The sequence below is a fragment of the Zootoca vivipara genome, chromosome 1 (assembly GCF_963506605.1).
Source record: "Zootoca vivipara chromosome 1, rZooViv1.1, whole genome shotgun sequence".
In the NCBI taxonomy this organism is placed as follows: Eukaryota; Metazoa; Chordata; class Lepidosauria; order Squamata; family Lacertidae; genus Zootoca; species Zootoca vivipara.
In genome coordinates, this window is record NC_083276.1 from 101,633,995 (window position 1) to 101,653,470 (window position 19,476).

Consider the following 19,476-nt stretch of genomic DNA (forward strand, 5'->3'; position numbering starts at 1 on the left):
AAAATGAGCTCTGGGTTCTGATGTGTTGAATCAATGTGCTACAAACTCTTCTCTGACTTTGTTGTGTAAAATGACACTGCTCAACGGTCGCTAGTTCAGCAGAATACAAGCATTGCTTCCTTCACTGACGGTAAAAACAAATAGCACTTTATTCCCAAGGGGAAATCATAAAGTAAAGATAATAGGGATGTACAACAGCCCCAAAACACTGCCGCCATGTTGCTTCACCGTTCAATGCTGGGATTTTTTTTTTTTATGTGACAGTACAGGACAGATGATGATGATGATGAAGGCAACACAGTTCACTTCATCCTATTCATGTATGTATGGTTTAGTTCACACAGGATATGAATGGTATGTAAGAGAGGTGCAAGAATAAACCCAATATTTGAAGGCTGCAGGAGCGGGAGTATAAGGTTCCACAGCCTTAGTATGTTATTGCTATATATTCGCAAGGATTCTGTTGTGTAAAACATACCACACTTGAATGTAAAGAACAGGGATGGGGAACCTGGGGTTCTTCAGGTTTTGTTGGACTACAACTCCCATCATCCTTGACCATTGGGCATGCTGGATAGGGCTGATAGGGTTGCCAGACTCAATAGAGGACAGGACTTCTGTGCCTTTAATTTCCCTGCTCTCTTTTGAGTCTGGAAACCTTAAAGAGAAACCAGCAGACCCTGCGCTTGGAAATTAAACAAAGGGTCTGCTGGTTTCTCTTTAAGGTTTCCAGACTCAAAAGAGAGCAGGGAAATTAAAAGCACAGAAGTCCTGTCCTCTATTGAGTCTGGCAACTCTAAGGGCTGATGGGAGATGGAACCCAACAACTTCTAGAGCAGGCATGTCAAACATGCGGCCCTCCATATGTTTTGGCCTACAACTCCCATGATCCCTAGCTAGCAGGACCAGTGGTTGGGGAAGATGGGAATTGTAGTCCAAAACATCTGGAGGGCCGCATGTTTGACATGCCTGTTCTAGAGGGCTACAGATTCCCACCCCTGGTGCACCACATTTTGAAAGGCAGAATGAAGAGACAATGGTGAAAGCAAGGAAACCTGGAGCAAGCAGGGAGGGAAGCCTATTGCATGAGAGCCAGCTGTCCTGCAACTACTGTATGTCCATCCTGCTTCTCGGATGTTTGGTCACTGCTTGAGATGGTACAGTTGACCAGATGGACCCTTAGCCAGATGCAGCATAAACCACTCCTGTGACCTTGGGAAAGTGGCAGAGGTGGGATATCTTGCTGTGATTTTGTTTTCGTTTTTGATTTTGTTTAGTTCCTTACATTTCTATTCCACTTTTCTTCCATTATGGAACCCAGAGTAGCAAACTTGTGATTCTCAGGTTGGCCGCGCTTCCGGGCACTAAGCAGATCCAGACTGGTTCAGCTTCAGCAAGATGGTGGCCTCATTTGCCTTCATAGTCTGTGGTTAAGGTGATGCATAACACCTGTTTTTGAACTGGGGTTCAAAAGCTTGTGGACATAGGCAGTAAACTGGCCAAACCAAACCACCCTATGTCACATTGTCCATAAATATTCTCAGCAACCATTTTGCCTGTCAATACTGCATTTCCTTATACGCTTGATACAGCAAAAAAGTGTCCATTATCCTTGTTTTGCATTTCTCATTCATTATAATCCACAGGGTAAAACTTCAGGTATATAGTCTTGCTGTTCTGGAAATTTCTCCTCAAATTCATCCAGCCCACCTGGAATATTCTCCATCAGTTAATGAGAAAAGAAATTGCCCTCAAAAAAATATCTAAGAGGAAATAAAATGTCCGTGAAATGCTCATGGATGGTCTGTAGGGTTTCTGCTGTGCTTATTTTTGGGGAGTGACCTTTCTTTACTTCCACAAAACATCTCCCTAGAGGTCTACACTCTGCTGTCTTCCTGGGTGCCTGAGAAGGACACCCTGAATTAATTCCTCCCATGGTGGGTCCCACCCCCACTCCCCAATCCTGGAGGCTACAGAGTGCTGGAGAAGTTACCAGAAATAAAAGCACACACACAACTCTTGGCCATCTCACAACAACAGAAATCCAAAACCCAACACCTACAAAAATTCTAAAGACATTCTTCAGTGCCCTGAGAAAGAGGAAGGGGGGAGAGAGAGATGGAAGCCCCTTTTGCAATGCAAGAAAGCTTTTGAGAAACTGGAAGAGATATTTTAGCACAGCAGTGCACCCAGTGCTCATTCATGTTTCACTGACTTCACAGAAGATGTTAATAACATGTAGGATGGGTGCAATAGCAGACCGGCAAACTCATTTCTAATTAGCAGTCTGATCAGCAAAATGTATTTTGACGGCTGTGGAGAAGCTAAATAGAGTAGGAGTGTATTAAGTAGCACAGGACATAGTTATAAGGGGGGGGATCTATGTATTTCTTTATCAGGAGTAATGCTTCTTAATTACTCAGCCATCAGAGTCTGCTTGCTTTTCAGCCCACATAATTGAGTCATATATTCCTTTCTGCAAGTTAGAAACACATTTTCTGCACATTATAGAATGTTTGTCAGTCTTTTATCATAGGTCCTATCTTTCCCTTGGTCACTAAACTTTGGTAATGGAATACACTTGCAAAAGTGTTTACACAAGTAAATTCACATCCATGATACTTTGAATTTATTACAGTTTTAACTGAATTCTTATAGTTTAAAAATAGGGGTGGGAAACTTGATCTGGCCAGCATTCATAGGCCACTTTTTAACCTCAAGGTCCTTTGACGTTTGATCCCTGATGTCCTCACAAGCCTAGACTGCCAATTACGGTAAGTACCAGGTGGCGCTGTGGGTTAAACCACAGAGTCTAGGGCCTGCTGATCAGAAGGTCGGCGGTTCAAATCCCTGCAACGGGGTGAGCTCCCGTTGCTCAGTCCCAGCTCCTGCCCACCTAGCAGTTCGAAAGCACGTCAAAGTGCAAGTAGATAAATAGGGACCACTCTGGCGGGAAGGTAAACGGCGTTTCCGTGCGCTGCTCCGGTTTGCCAGAAGCAGCTTTGTCATGCTGGCCACATGACCCGGAAGTTGATTTTCATATCAAAAAGCTAATTGACCCAATTACTCTGTTTCCACACATGTGAAGATATAGCATAGTGGATCGGTAAATTGATTGGAAATCTTACATTTCATCTGTATTTGGCATTATTGTTGGCATCTGTCTATCTCAAGAGATAATGGAGTGTGCCTTCTCTCTGGGAAGCAGGCCTGGGCAGTCATCACTGATGTGAAAGCAGAGCAATACATTTAGTTGCCAAAAGATTTATAGTGACATGGTGAAAACCACCTAGGGGAGACTCATAGGAAATGAATTGCTTACCAATGTAACAGCCATGATTTGGCTTGACTGAAAGTAGCCTCTGTGTCTAACTGACTTTTACTTGCACAGAATGTTGGGTATCAATATAAAAAAAATAATCCAGAGATATAAAGTAAAATTAGACGTATTGCCAACCTCTCCTGTTGTTTGCACTGCGAGTCTCCACATTCTTCTTGAGGAGCACATTCCCATTTATCTTTAACTGAGTCAGAGCCATAATCTTCTTTCTGCCAACCTGCTACTATCTGTAGGCACCCAGCCCACATGTAATTATGATCATCACACTTGAAATCTTGTCATAAAAGAAGCCTAAAATATTTCTAGGTGAGGCCATAATCCCATGTTCACATGATTAAGCAATATTATAAAATATTGGATGCATGCGTAGGAGTGCAGCACCAACATGAACCTTTTCAGCCAGTTACTTTGTAGAGGTTGGTTCAAGTTGAAACATTTGATCTGCCGTAGTGGTTAAGCTATGCTCATTCATAGTTTTCATACAGGGTTTCAATTTGGGTGTGGAGGGCTCAAAGTAGATTTACCTTGGAACTGGCTTGCTTTCTGTGCCAATCACCTGCTTGCATACTCTCCAACATTTCTCCGATGAAAATAGGGACATCCCAACATTTCTCTGATGAAAATAGGGATGTCCTATTGTGAAGCTGAGGCTCCAATACTTTGGCCACCTCATGAGAAGAGAAGTGTTCTCGAAGCCACCAACATGAGTCTGACCAAACTGCGGGAGGCAGTAGAAGACAGGAGTGCCTGGCGTGCTCTGGTCCATGGGGTCACGAAGAGTCAGACACTACTAAACTACTAAACAACAACATTGCCAACTGGGAACCTGATTCTAGGCACTTCCCTTTTTCTTTCTGCCCCTGAAGGGTCACTTCAAAAGCAACAGCATTTCCTTTTTATTGATGGGAAAGATCAGCTCTGCAGCACCTACTAAATGCTATTAATTCTTGATACGCATCTGCTATCTATAACGCTAAAGGTGGAAACCCTCTCTTTATAATCAATAGTGTTTACCCTGCAAGACTGAGGTCAGTAAGAGGCGGCACGTGAGAGAGAGAATTAATCTACTTCCTTGTCAAAGATGTGTGTGTCAATTTTTAAAAAAAATAATAATAATCATGTGGAACAGATATGATAACATTAAGTAACTAAATTCTCCCAGCTGTTCAAGTTAACCTTATAGATAGGGTTTGCAAAACATGGAATTCAGAAAGAATAGCTGGTTCCTTAGAGTGGTAGCAACAGTCGAACTAATGTGCTAGTATCATATTCCGTGGTGTTTGCAGCCTTCCTCCAATTCCATCCCTTTAAGAGGCCTCTATTTTAATACTGCTGCTCATTTTACAGTGATTAAGCACCACTAAAAACTGTCCGTGCGGCCCTGGTCTGCTTAGCCACAATTTTCCAGTCGTGGGGGTGGGGAGAGATGAGGGCATTGCAAGCAGTGATGGGGAGATGGATGAATGTCAACACTCAGGTAGAGGAGAGGCATGGGAGTGCGAGGTATGGAGAAGGGGCGATAGTTTCAAGGAGCCTCTGTTGGTTGGTGTGGAGAAGAAAGGTAAGGGGAGATATTCAAGCAGTCTTCAAATTTCTGATTGTGGAGGTTGTGCAGCATCAGCCCTCCTCACATCATTGGATCACAGCAACAATGCTCAGGCCTCTTCAAAGCGCATGGGAGCAGCCAATGTGGTGGGGCAGAGCCACAGAGACACCCTCCCAACACCATCATCACCATAGCTTACTGGGACAGGTCTGTGGCAGTGAGGATGGGCTTTCATCAGTGCTAATCTGCACAGCTCTGAACTCACCACTTCTCTGCCTCACCCAGGCCCTGTGCAAGTAAGCCGCAGTGGTGTCAGTGGTTGCATACACATCATACATTTAATGCACATGACTTGCTCCAAAGAGTCCTGGGAATTGTAGTTTCCCCCTACAGAACTATGATTTCCAGCATCCCCTAACAAACTACAGCTCCCAAGATTCTTTGGGGCATACCTGCCAAGTCTCTCGCAGAGAAATCCGGGATTGGCAGCCGCGCAACACCAGAAGTTGCGTAGACGCTAAAATCATAGTTCCATGATTCTGTGAAGAATTAGGTTTTCTTGTTTCCCCCCAAAAAAAATCACTAAGGTCAACTCCACACTGTACATTTAAAGCACATGGCTCCTCCCCCCCCCAAAAAAAATATCCTGGAAATTGTAGTTTCAATACATAACAGAAGCCATGTGCTTTCAATGTATTGTGCGTACTCAGAGAATGACCTTCCTCGTCCCAAGCCCTTGTGCTCCTCAGACGTGGTCCTGCTCAAAGTAGTAAGTTGTGCATTAGTCCTGAGTAGTACTTAATCACATCAGGTTGAACAAATTGTACCAATTTAAGAGCAGAGCAGTGTGTGTGTGTGTGTGTGTGTGTGTGTGTGTGTTGAGCAGAGGAAAGGGCATCCGTGATAGATTTCAGTCGAAGGTGCCTCTGAGACACATGCAGAATTGATAATCATGTTCTTTGAAGAGGGAACAGAACACTGTTGCCGCAAACCAAGGTCACGAGGGCAGATGCTACACATCAAAGCGCCTCAGCCATAAGCTGTCTTTTCTCAGAGCAAAAGAACGCACAGAACATGTATTGCAGAAGCATCGCTGCATGGCAGAGAAAGGTGATGGGAGTGTGTCCATTGTTTGTCCTGGATGAACAGTGCGGCCTTTCTGCTCTTCTCCGGTTTGCTTTAGTATAAGAGCCAGGATTCAAAGAGCTTCCTGCAACTGAGATAAGGTCCAGGCTCTGCTCACTCTCTTTCCTACCTTTAGTTACTGTCGTTGTGTTACACAAACACCCTGCCTCCTGTCCAGATGATGCCCAGGGCAGGTTCTCCACCCTAGTTACACTACTGACTGTGTTAGGTGCTTTTGTTTGGTGAAGGGCCATACTCAGTAGATAAAAATATTATTATTATTATTATTATTATTATTATTATTATTATTATTATTAGCCGCCCATCTGACATCTGACTGGGTTGCCCCAACCACGCTGGGCAGCTCCCAACAGAATATTAAAAACAGGATAAAACATCAAACATTAAAAACCTCCCTAAACAGGACTGCCTTCTTAGAATTATAGAATCATAGAGTTGGAAGAGACCACAAGGGCCATCCAGTCCAACCCACTGCCGAGCAGGAAACACCATCAAAGCATTCTTGACATATGGCTGTCAAGCCTCTGCTTAAAGACCTCCAAAGAAGGAGACTCCACCACACTCCTTGGCAACAAATTCCACTGCCGAACAGCTCTTACTGTCAGGAAGTTCTTCCTAATGTTTAGGTGGAATCTTCTTTCTTGAAGTTTGAATCCATTGCTCCGTGTCCACTTCTCTGGAGCAGCAGAAAACAACCTTTCTCCCTCCTCTATATGACATCCTTTTATATATTTGAACATGGCTATAATATCACCCCTTAACCTTCTCTTCTCCAGGCTAAACATACCCAGCTCCCTAAGCCGTTCCTCATAAGGCATCATTTCCAGGCCTTTGACCATTTTGGTTGCCCTCCTCTGGACATGTTCCAGCTTGTCAGAGTTTGCTGCTCGTCTTCATATTCTTGATCAACTGTGATGAGGGAGAGATCTTCAAATGGAGTCTGTTCCTCGTCTTCCGATATCTTCTAAAAGTCAGATAGTTGTTTATTTCCTTGAAATCCGATGGGAGGGCATTCCACAGGGCGGGTGCCACTACCAAGAAGGTAGTAGCTTCACTTCTTGCAGGGAGGGAACAGCCAGAAGGCCCTCAGAGCTAGACCTCAGTGTCTGGGCTGGACAGTGAAGGTGAAGACACTCCTTCAGGTATACAGGGCCAAGGCCATTTAGGGCTTTAAAGACCAGCATACCAACACTTTGCATTGTGCTCAGAAACAGGCTGAGAGCCGATATAGATCTTTTAGTACCGGTGTTATATGGTCCCAGTGGTTACTCCCAGTCACCAGTCTAGCTGCCACATTCTGGATTAGTTGTAGTTTCCTAGTCACCTTCAAAGGTAGCCCCATGTAAAGTGCATTGCAGTAGTCCAAATGCTTTGCAAGCCAAGGGTCCCAGGTTCAATCCTTGGCCTCTCCAGGCAGGGCTAGAGAGACACCTGTTTGAAAGCTTGGAGACATGGCCAGTCAGGGTCGGCAATACTGGACCGTGTCAGTATAAGGCAGCTTCCTTGTTCACTAACTCTCTTCACTTTCAAGTATAGTAGCTTGACTTCTGATGTTTGTTTGTTTGTTTGTTTATATTATTTTCTGTTCCCACTGTTCTTCCCAAAGGAGTTGAGGACATCAAGCCTCAAAGTGGTAAAACAATACAATGAAGAGTTGGTTGTTGTTGTTGTTGTTTTTAAAAAAACATATTTAAAACATTTTTTTAAAATCTTTAAAAGAACATCTTGCAAAAATGGAAAGATGCAGAAGTCCCAGCAAAGGAAGAATGGATACAAAAACTTATGGAATATGCAGAAATGGCAAAACTTGCCGGATGAATAAGAACTAGCTATATGTGTGGTTCTTTCAAAAAAGAAAATGTTACCTATTGCCCAAAAAATGCATCCAAATGGCAAAAGCAGGGGGTAGGCTTGGATCAGGTGTTTGCCCAAATGGTCTCCTTTGCTGCCCCCTTCCCCCATCAATAAAAATACATAGCTAACTGAGGTTCTGCCCCCCCCCAACAAAAGGCCTGTCCCCCCCCCAACAGAAATCCTGGCTATGCCGATGTACTGCAGCGGCCTTTCAAAATATTGCTCTTTCCCCTACTGCACTAGAACACTAGAAGAACCACATCTGGATTTCCAAAGGACATGGTACATTAGATTTTAAAAATGTGATCCTCATGAAATGCTGCTGATTCAGGGAAACCCTTACAAGGAATTCAGAACAATCCAACTTTTGTGGTTTGCCTTTGCTGTCTTGCATATTTGACTCCCCCTTACAGTTTATATTACACAGTCCATATATATATATATACTGGATTGTTAGGGAGGTGGGGGAGTTTTGTTGGGTTTTTGTTTTACATGAAACTATCCGCACCTGCTGGCTTGCCTATAAAATGTGGTTTCGAATACGAAGCAATAAAATCCTGCAATTAAACTTAAGACACACTATTCCAGTTATGGTCTGAATTCGCACAGCGGCAACAAGCCTTCCACAATGCCCAAGGTGATGGGTTGTGTGTTTCTTTATAAAGTGCATGTTGAATCAGGGAAATTACCCCCCCCCCCTTCATTAAACCCTTTCCATGTAGTTTCATATAATTGTCACTTTAAGTAAGGGCAGGGAATTGATTTCGGTCCAAGGACCAGATTCTGTGAAAGTTCCGACGCACATCTCTCTATCCTCCATCCAGGTACTGAAGAGGCATTATCACAGTTCAATGGCACATTTCAGCCAGGCAAAAACGCTTGAGGAGGATGCAGTTCAGGGTTGGTGCAGGGTGTGGCTTATGGGGGAAAGTGGCGTTGGAAAGAGTGGTGAGGGAAAAGAAAAATAGGTCGGGGCATGTTTAGCCCCTGGGGCTTTAGGTTCCCACCCTTCACTGCTTTAGGTCTTGTGATGAAACATGCCTATTTTGGCTGTTGTTGTTGTTGTTGTTTAGTCGTTTAGTCGTGTCCGACTCTTCGTGACCCCATGGTCCAGAGCATGCCAGGCACTCCTGTCTTCCACTGCCTCCCACAGTTTGGTCAGACTCATGTTGGTGGCTTCGAGAACACTATCCAACCATCTTGTCCTCTGTCGTCCCCTTCTCCTTGTGCCCTCCATCTTTCCCAACATCAGGGTCTTTTCCAGGGAGTCTTCTCTTCTCATGAGGTGGAGCCTCAGCTTCAGGATCTGTCCTTCCAGTGAGCACTCAGGGCTGATTTCCTTAAGAATTGATAGGTATGATCTTCTTGCAGTCCATGGGACTCTCAAGAGTCTCCTCCAGCACCATAATTCTAAACGCGATCAGTGATCAGCCTTCTTTATGGTCCAGCTCTCACTATTTTGGCTACCTCAGCACAATTAACATCCCATTGTTATCATTATCATTATCATATTAATTCTATACTGCCCTTCAACCAAAGATCACAGGGCAGTTTACAATATAAAAACACAAAAATGCATAACATAGCAACAAACAACACCCTCCTCTTCCCCCCCCCACCCACACTTTAAAAGCCATAGATTGGGGAAAGGCCTGGGAAAAGAGGAATGTTTTTGCTTGGCGCCTAAAGATATGTAACGAGGGCACCAGGTGAGTCTCCCTGGGAAGAGCATTCCACAAGCAGGGAGCCACCTTAGAAAGGGACAAAACCTAATTTGGAGTATGAGGCAATGAAGTTTACAAGCCACATTAGAATGTGTGACAGTTTCATTTCCTTTAATAATGTATATCTGGAATCTCTGACTGAAATATTAACAACGTTGAAGAGCGAATACAGCTCCTGTGCCATGATCTCATCTCAAACATAATTCTGTCATTGTTTCATGAAGCGTGCTCTGCAACGCGTATGTAATCATATTCGCAAAGAGCAAGAATGTCCGTCTCTGTCAAAGGCACTGAAAGAAGGCAACTTTCAACAAACATCCTTTCGGACTACTGTCCCTCTGCTAAGGGCTCAGGAAGATGTGATCTCTTACTCATAACTTTAGCCCATGGTTGGATTATTATTTTTTAAAATGGGGCTCCACGCCAAATTGAGTCCATGGCATGGTGAGGTGGTCTCTAGCCCTTTGCCCCCACCAGGTTTGCGATCTGAATCAAGCGGTACATCTGCTGTTCCAAAGTAGAGGAAGTTGTGGTCCTCCAGATTCTGTTGGACCGAAACTCTTGTCATCCTAACCCATTGGCCATGTTGGCTGCAGCTGATGGGAGCTGGAGACCAACATCTGTAAAGCCACAGTTTCTCCAAACCCGTACAGTTTGCAACCACAGCTTTCCTCCCAGTGTGAACAGCACATGCAGGTGGCCCCAGTTTGCTTCAGGACTCCAGTGGGAGGAAATGTCCTCCTTATGCCATGCTCCTGATCCAACTCAGGGAGAACCATGAGCTATTAAGAAAAGAAATCAGCTACGCAAAGATTAAAGAGTGTTGGCAAAAAACAGAATGCTCTGGGGAAAGCAGCAGACGCCAGGAACATTAGAAGTTTTGAGAAGAAAGAAGATCACCCCCAAAGAGGAAATACCAAAGTTATACCACTAAAATGCACATAAGTAAACTCTTGCTTACTTATGCAGTTTACACTAACCTAATATTCCATTTCTTTGAGGCTCCTGAACTTTGTTGGCTCACATTAAGCCTTGAAATTTGATAGGCTGAATCAAATACATTAATTTCAATTAGTTGTATGTGCTTAAGTGTGTTGATGCCAACAGCATCGATCCTAGAATTGAACATCCCATGGAACAGAACAAAATAAGACGTGAGTCTCAGCAGGGAAGAGAGCAGAAAGCTAATGCAACTCATTTTTAAAACCATTGACAGCATAAGGTCTACAGGAACCATCTTGTTTTTGTTATTTCTGGGGCAGCCCAATGGCCCAGCTTGGGAAGAGGTTGCTAACACCAACGAAATATCAACAATTGTCACCAGGTTCCTATTAACTGCCAGCAGCAAAAGAAAAAGCGAAATTATACATCTTTAAGCAAGAGCTAACAAGCAATGCTGACACATCCCAACAGTGAGCATGACATCAGTTAGTAAGGAAGGTTCCCCCACATATCCCATACATGAAAGGGACCAATCAATGCAGAGTAATTGCAGAATGGCCACCTGGTGTTATCCTATACAACACAAATTCAGTACACAACCTGGCAAACACAGGGAGCCTGCAAATCTTGCCCCTTGGGAAGAAGTGGGACTGTGCTCCTCACTTTCTCAATCAACACTTAAGGTAGCCTTCCCCAACCTGATGCTTCAATCATTACCAATGGCAGTGGTAGTCCAAAGAAAGGTCTGGAGAAGATTGACTTGACCACTCCTACAGACACCACCACACTATTCACTGTGCATTGCAGTAGTTCATGGGCCCATCAGCTGAAGCTTGCCAGCATTCCTGCAGGAAAAGGGAATAGCTCAGAGGTAGACCATGTGCAGCAATGTGGTTGCCCTTCTTGCCCTTTTGGGAAAGTGTGACCTACACCAGTTCAACTAGGGGGAAAGGGAAACAGTTCACTTGCACACTGCATCCCTTCCATGTCACAAAACAAGGACTAGGTATATAGCCGTCTTTAGAGCAGAGATTCACAACACATCCTAAAATGTTGGACTTGTATCACAATGCATTAGTAATTCACATTTTAGGTTTTCTCCTGTTCTCCCGAGTCACAACACCATAATCAAATATTCCCGTAAATACAAATGTGTCAACTTGAATTTTTCTGGCATTTCAACCCACTAATTGTCCTTTCCCCCTTTCTCTCCCCAACCCCGGCTGCTCTTTTGCCATATTTCTTGAAAACAGCAGCTGTGTTTATTCAAATAGCAACACTTTGAGGATCTGATGATAGGGTAATCTGCTCCTATTCCAAGCACAACTGTCCTGCAGGAACCTTTTGCTGGACTCTAGACATCATTGTTTGGGTGATAACAAGCCCTTCAACAGGCTCCCAAAGCTTCATGTCCATCTGGTTAGTTTTCTCGTTCTTTAAGCTGGTTAGTTTATTGAATTTCTTACTGCATGTATCATATTTCCCCCCTTCAGTTCCTGCAGAATAATTTCCCCATGCATCATTGTCAAAAAGTAATTCCACAACATGAACAGTTTCACTCCAATAACTTCCAAGCAAAGGGACTTAAGCATTACTTTGAATTACAATAGAAACCAGCCTTTGCATTCATCTGGCTCTCAGGACAATAAATTCAGTGGGTCTGCCAGTGCTCCCTATGAAACAATGTGAGCTCGAATGCCATAATAACTTAGCAGGCAGTTTACATATCTAATGATCCAAGACAAAAGGAAACATGTGAACAACTAAATTAACCGTCTGAATTTAAAGCAAAACTCCCAGCCTCCCAGACATGTAAAAAAACAAAACAAAAAACCACGTCTGTAGCAAAGGAGGTTTGCACTTTCTACATCATGCATTTACTACAAAAAACAACAACAACTCTTTCTAGAGTAGGAGTGCAGAACTTTTGGGCCCCAGGTAGTGCTGAACTACAATTCCCATTGGCAAAAGATGATGGGAGTTGTAGGGCCAAAAGTTTCCCACACCAAGACAATTCGAAGGAGAAGGCAAAAACTGCTTAAATATGTACTGTATTTATATGCAGCTTGGGTACCTGCTGATTCCAAGATTGTAAAGCTCATGCATTGTTAATTAAGCAGGTTTTCCACTTTTGATTGGCCATACTTGTTTGCGTGTTCAGACCCAGAGACCTCCCCCCCTAAATAAATTCACATATGACTCAAATTTTAGTTTTGGTTTTTGACAGAATTTAGGCCACAACTTTATTAATTACAGAAAGTGAGTGATTGCATAGGCTCTGGTTCAACTAGCTCCCTGCACCCTTGCAGGTAGCACTGACTCAGGGCACCAGCATAGGTCAGCCAAGGGTGAACACCTGGATAGGTGAAAAGCTGGGAACAGACTATTTCCACCACCCAGATGTCCCCCTGGACTCAGGCACGGGCACAACCCCCTCTCAGGGGTTGACCAAACCATTTGAGTCCCTGGATTCCTTTAACGGAATACCCTTCACATAGGGATGGCGAGAACGTTCTCCCATCCCTATCAGCTGAACCAGTGCCTATCCGCCACACACGCACCCACGCTCGCCGCCAACCACTCACACCTGTAACCAATCCCTTAACCCCGCTGACACAGCAGTCAACCACAAATCATTCCCAATCACAGACAGATTAACCCCATCAAGCCTGTAAAGGGATGCATCACAGAAGGTAATGCCCGGGTGATGGATCATCGTCCCACCCAAGGCCAGAACCTTCTTGGCCACTGCACTCTGGATGCGCCTCCTGGCCCTCTCGGTGGCAGCTGGGCATCGTCTACTTCGCCACACACGTCGCTGCAAGAGCTGCGACCAAAAACGTTTGAATCCAGGAAGAGCTGCCTTCAACTCTTCCAAGTCCTCCTGCATGCGGGTCTGCAGGCTCAAGCTGGGAGCTTCCGGCAAATCATTCTCGCCGAGCGGCACCACCGCCGCTGTAGGCGTGCCTTCCGCAGACACCTTCGCCCGCACCGTTGGGAGAAGCTCCTCCGAACGCATTCCTCGTCTGGATATCTGGAATGTGAGTTTTAGAACAAGATTTTGTGCATGTGTTTCATAACTTGCAAAGGGAACAAGAGTGGGCAGCGGAAAACGCAAAGCAAAGAGGAGAAAGTCTTTAGAGGCCCACTGAAAATAACAGAATGGCCCAATGCATTTCAAGGCATGTGATTCTTCTTCAGGGACAATTGGCTCAATCAGGTTGGTGAACTTCTATTCACTGGTGGAGGAAGAGGAGTGCGGAGGGAGTGCACCGCCCCAAGCAGGACGATCCCGGTGGGGTGCCATCGTGGCTGCCCCCCCCCGTGCTTGTGCCACGCACCCGCAGGTGGCATGCCACGCCCCCGGGACGCACTAGCCCTGCCCCTTGTGCATGACCCTCTGAGGCAATTCCTTGCGCAAAACTCCATATACGTCAGATGGCAACCTCTTTCTAGTAGTAGTTGTTATCAGCAGCACATTCAAAGAACAGGGAAGGTTATGCAACGTATTTCAGATTTTCTCACCAAGAATGGGATTTTTATCATTATGGAGCTGTTACTTTTGCACTGCTTCCTTCCTCATTCCAATTATCAGCTAATCTTGGAGGGGTGGGGTGGTTTCCCCCCTTTATGTATGTTTATTATCAGGCGAAATCATAATGGCTTAGGACTGACTGTTTTGAAGGCACTGAAAAGGAGCCACGCTGCGCATCTTCGCCATCAACCCATTCCGTCATACCTCTGCACTATCTTCAGGAACAACAACAGAAGCACCACAGCAGCCATAAGGCATTGGCTAATTGTGACAATGAAGTCCTTTGTAATAAAAGGTTTTTGCAAGGAAACGCTTACACAGATCGGCAGCATTTTTAAAAAATCATTTACTTGCAACCCACCGGCTCTCCTCTTGATTGCGATGATTAAGCTCATTTGTTTCCGTCAAGTGAATTGGGGGGGGGGGGGGAAGAAGTATACAAAAACAATCACATCTACATTCCCCTTCCTTGTATCTGACTTCAGACAGCTATAATTTACTATCCAACCTACACGGCTCCATGAGACAAATTCTATGTCTATAGCTTTCCATTACCGCTTAGCTGAGAGAGTATCTTAGGTACGCCAAATGCGTATAGGTAGAGCAATCAATAATAGGGAGAATGGGGGATGGCAAAGGGGGGGAGGGGGCGGAACAACATAATCGAAAACTATGTAGCAGGGTGCCTAGGAAGGAACTTGATTAAATATCCACCCATTGCCGCTATTTCTAATCTCGCGTTGTTCAGGTGTTTACAATCCCTTTTGTGTTAGCCTCATATAACCGGAGTCTGGTTTAATTGCTTAGCAAATGTAATTTTATTAAAGAGATAAAGATATAGCTAACGCTAATAAGCTGCCTTTGAAATATAGAGAGCCTTTCACGATTGGATTTTTAGTTAGCTTGCTCTTTCTTTAGAGACTAATTGATTTTCTTGACATCTCTTTAGCCTGGCAAACTGCCTGCCTAAGTACTTTATCTGACCTTCAGGCAGCTTGCCAGCTATTGATCCAGTATCTACAATGACTATGTTGTAGCAGCTCTTCCAACTTTGATAAGAGCTAATGTACCAGGGTCCTCAAGACAGGAAGTCAATGATCACAAAATTTCTATCAGGCTGCCTATCTGTGCCGCCTATTAAAGAATTTTAGGTTGTGTCGAAACAAGAGCTTTCAACAGTTGTACCAGTTTTTTTTGCTTGGGGCAAATAAAGGCAAAATTGAGGGGGGGGGAGTATGTGTAAACATATGTATTAAAACATCCCAATTTTTGTTGCAAGTACAGTATATGTAAGAGTGGACAAACTGAAAACATCCCATTTTTTGTTGAAGAAATGCAGGCAGTCTGGTGGTGACTATTTAATTTTTCTCTCTCAAAAATTATTTCCTGTAGCACAAATGGATGAACTTTTGCCTATTAATGACTAAAATGAGGTATATTCCATTGAAATATTTAAAATGGTTACGCACAAACCGTTTTTATTTATTTTTTGTATGCCGTTTTACCATTTCATAAAATTGTGTTAACAATTCTATATATATTTTGTATCAAATTTGTACACAACACCACATTCCACAATGGGGAGTGTTCTTAGCAACATAGGGTATACAAATGTCACACTTGCGCAAGGTAAAAGCCCCCTTTTGGGACCTCAAAACTCAGCCAGCAGCCCCTGCCGGGCATGCTGGGAAAAGCACCTACAGGAGAGGTAGCAAAACATCGTCCTCTAGCGGCGTCTATACTGTTACTGCAGCTAAAATAAGCTTCCTTGTGTGTTTGATGACCCTATATAATGTTGTATATATGTGACTCTAAAGCTTGGGTTCAATTTTATATCTGCTTACAGTGACTTCAAAAATGGTCAAAAAACTGATAAAAAATTTAAAATCATTTTGTGCGTGAGGTTTTATTATCAAATCTCTTTGAAAGTAAGATCAAGGGTTTCCCACCCTTGATATAGGTATTTGGAATTTCTACTTTGGAATGTGACCTGCCAGCTATTCTACCATGGATAACATATGGCTAAGATCCAAAAAGATGCACAGCTAGATCTGCATGTCTAGAGGGGCTTTAGGTTTGGTGTTTCCCAAAGGACAACTTCACCCACCCCCTGCTGCATGGCAAGCATATTTTGATACACAGGAGACTTTCCAAAGTAGATGGTAATGTTGCAAGCTGTAATATAACAGAGCGGCCTGTCCTTGGGCATGCCTGGCCTTTGGACCTTGCCCATTGTTATATGCACTCAGAATTCCTAACAGGGGAGCTATCTGGGGAAGAGCTGAAATTCAACATTAGAGCATCTGCTTTATATGCAGCAAAATCCCAAGTTCAATCATTTTAGTTCAGTTAAAAACATGATCTAGATTCTAGGAGGACTGGGAAAGAATCTTCAGGAAGAGCTGCTGAAAGTTCAACTAGACATTACTCCAAATTCAGAGGCAGACCTGTTTGTGGACTTCCTGGAGACATCTGATTGGCCACTCTAGGAAGCAAGATGGGGGACTTAATGGACTTAGTGGACCTTTAGGGTGGTCCAGCTTAGCTCTCTTTATAGAATCATAGAATTGTAGAGTTTTAAGGGACCACAAGGGCCATCTAGGGCAGCACCCTGCAACACAGGAATCTTTTGCCCAATGTGGGGCTCGAACCCACCACATTGAGAGTCTCATGCTATACAGGCTGAGCTATCACAGGCCACAAGCTCACTTTTTAATATTCAGCCTTCAGTGCTTTTTGCTAAATGATTCACAAATTGCTAAACCACTTTACTATGTGAGAGGTGGGAAAAGAATAGAATCCACTCCCACCCTCAGAATTGCTTGTTGGTGTGTGTGTGTGTGTGTGTGTGTGTGTGTGTGTGTGTGTTTAAAAAAAATGCAAGTCAAAAACTCTGATACTCTCAGCCATAAATTCCTGGTTTTCTGCTGTGTGATGACGTAACGGACTGGAAAATAACTACTATGTTAGCAACATTTTCCACTGAACAATTGATTTTAAATGACTAATTACAGAGTACAACACAACGAACCGATGTGAAACCTACCCAAGTTCCTTATAATAAATGGGCACTTTTAGCTGGCATTTTCAAAAATGCTGTACTACAAAATCTAGCTTCTGTAGCCACCAAAATGATACAAACATTATTGGTATCACTCAGCATTTTTAGCAGATAAGAATGAGGAAGTTTGTCTCCCTTCAAAATGTGCTTCTTCAGGAGAATAAGTTATTTAGAAAACATATACATTTGCTTGAGTTTCCATTGGCTGGAAAAATGCATTTTGGTTCCAGTATCTAGGAGGCTTTTCTTTCTGTTTGAAGCATTTTTCAATTATTTGTATCTGAATCTTTATCTCTTGGGAGAGATTTTCTGTGCAATCCTAGCTAGTCTAGTCTAGCTCAACTAGTCAGGGCTGAATTAATGGGGACTCACCCAGGTAAGAAGGGTTAGGACTGCAGCCTTAGAATGTGTCCAGTCCTGTGTTTATTGTGGGATCACGGTCTTGTTCAGAATGCCCTCCCCTTGCCAATACTTGTAGTTTGTGTTGGAAGGAAAACTCCCATTGTTGATGGTGGACAATTTTCTCCCATTTGCAAACAGCCGTGATTGGGGGGGGGTGGATTCTGATTAGAACTGTGGTGGGGGCAAGACAGCACCACAATCCTTATAGGGCTGTTTTTTTAAAAAAAAAAAATCAAGCACACCACATCAAACTATGTGTCAAACGCTACATTTAGTTTGGCTCATAGTCTCATCAATGAGGGTGCTCATCAATGGCTCCTCCTCATCCTGGAGAGTAGTGACTAGTGGGGTGCCACAGGGTTCTGTCTTGGGCCCAGTCTTATTCAACATCTTTATCAATGACCCAATGACATGGAGGCATCCTGAGCAAGTTTGCAGATGACACTAAATTGGGAGGGGTGGCTAATACCCCAGAGGACAGGATCACACTTCAAAACGACCTTAACAGATTAGACAACTGGGCCAAAGCAAACAAGATGCATTTTAACAAGGAAAAATGTAAAGTACTACACTTGGGCAAAAAAAATGAAAGGCACAAATACAGGATGGGAGACACCTGACTTGAGAGCAGTGCATGTGAAAAGGATCTAGGAGTCTTGGTAGACCACAAACTTGACATGAGTCAGCAGTGTGATGCAGCAGCTAAAAAAGCCAATGCAATTCTGGGCTGCATCAATAGGAGTATAGCATCTAGATCAAGGGAAGGAATAGTACCACTCTGGTCAGACCTCACCTGGAGTACTGTGTCCAGTTCTGGGCACCACAGTTCAAGAAGGATACTGACAAGCTGGAACGTGTCCAGAAGAGGGCAACCAAAATGGTCAAAGGCCTGGAAACGATGCCTTATGAGGAACAGCTTAGGGAGCTGGGTATGTTTAGCCTGGAGAAGAGAAGGTTAAGGGGTGATATGATAGCCATGTTCAAATATATGAAAGGATGTCATATAGAGGAGGGAGAAAGGTTGTTTTCTGCTGCTCCAGAGAAGCGGGCACGGAGCAATGGATTCAAACTACAAGAAAGAGGATTCCACCTAAACATTAGTAAGAACTTCCTGACAGTAAGAGCTGTTCGGCAGTGGAATTTGCTGCCAAGGAGTGTGGTGGAGTCTCCTTCTTTGGAGGTCTTTAAGCAGAGGCTTGACAGCCATATGTCAAGAATGCTTTGATGGTGTTTCCTGCTTGGCAGGGGGTTGGACTGGATGACCCTTGTGGTCTCTTCCAACTCTATGATTCTATGATTCTTCCAGCCAGACAACTAAAATGACAGGACACCATGGGCATAGCCAGGATTTATGTTGGTGGGCAGACTTGGGGGGGGCATAACCTCAGTTATTTAAGTATTTTTTTGTTTTACTTGATTTGGGGGGGCAGCTGCCCCTTGCCTCCCACCCACCCCCCAGCTATGCCCATGCAAGACACCAATGGTAAAGCTGCATTGTGTGCCTAGAGATTGTCCCCTTGGGCTGACCAAGGGTTTTATGGCACCTGAGGGTAAGCAGCTTTTCGACGGTTGGAAATATGCAATCTCAAAAGGTGTCAAAAGGGAAAGAAGCAATAGCTTTCCAAGCAGTTTCATCAAAAATAAATAAATCTCAAAATAAGAAGGGATTGAATGCCTTGACTAGAGGAAGGATTGAGGTTGTATTGTACAGAAAAGAGCAGCATTTCCATAGGAATGTTTGTCCAACTTCACTTTGAGTTGAAAGGAGGATCATGCAAGGATGCTATTGGTTGAGTGCAAGTGTGCCAGCGGGTGGGCATGCCCAAAAGCAAGCATGCACAATATTTCGGTGCAAATTTCTGCCTCTCCAACAAAACTAGATGTTACATTATCTCTGTGGCAGCACTGTTACAAACAATACAAGGA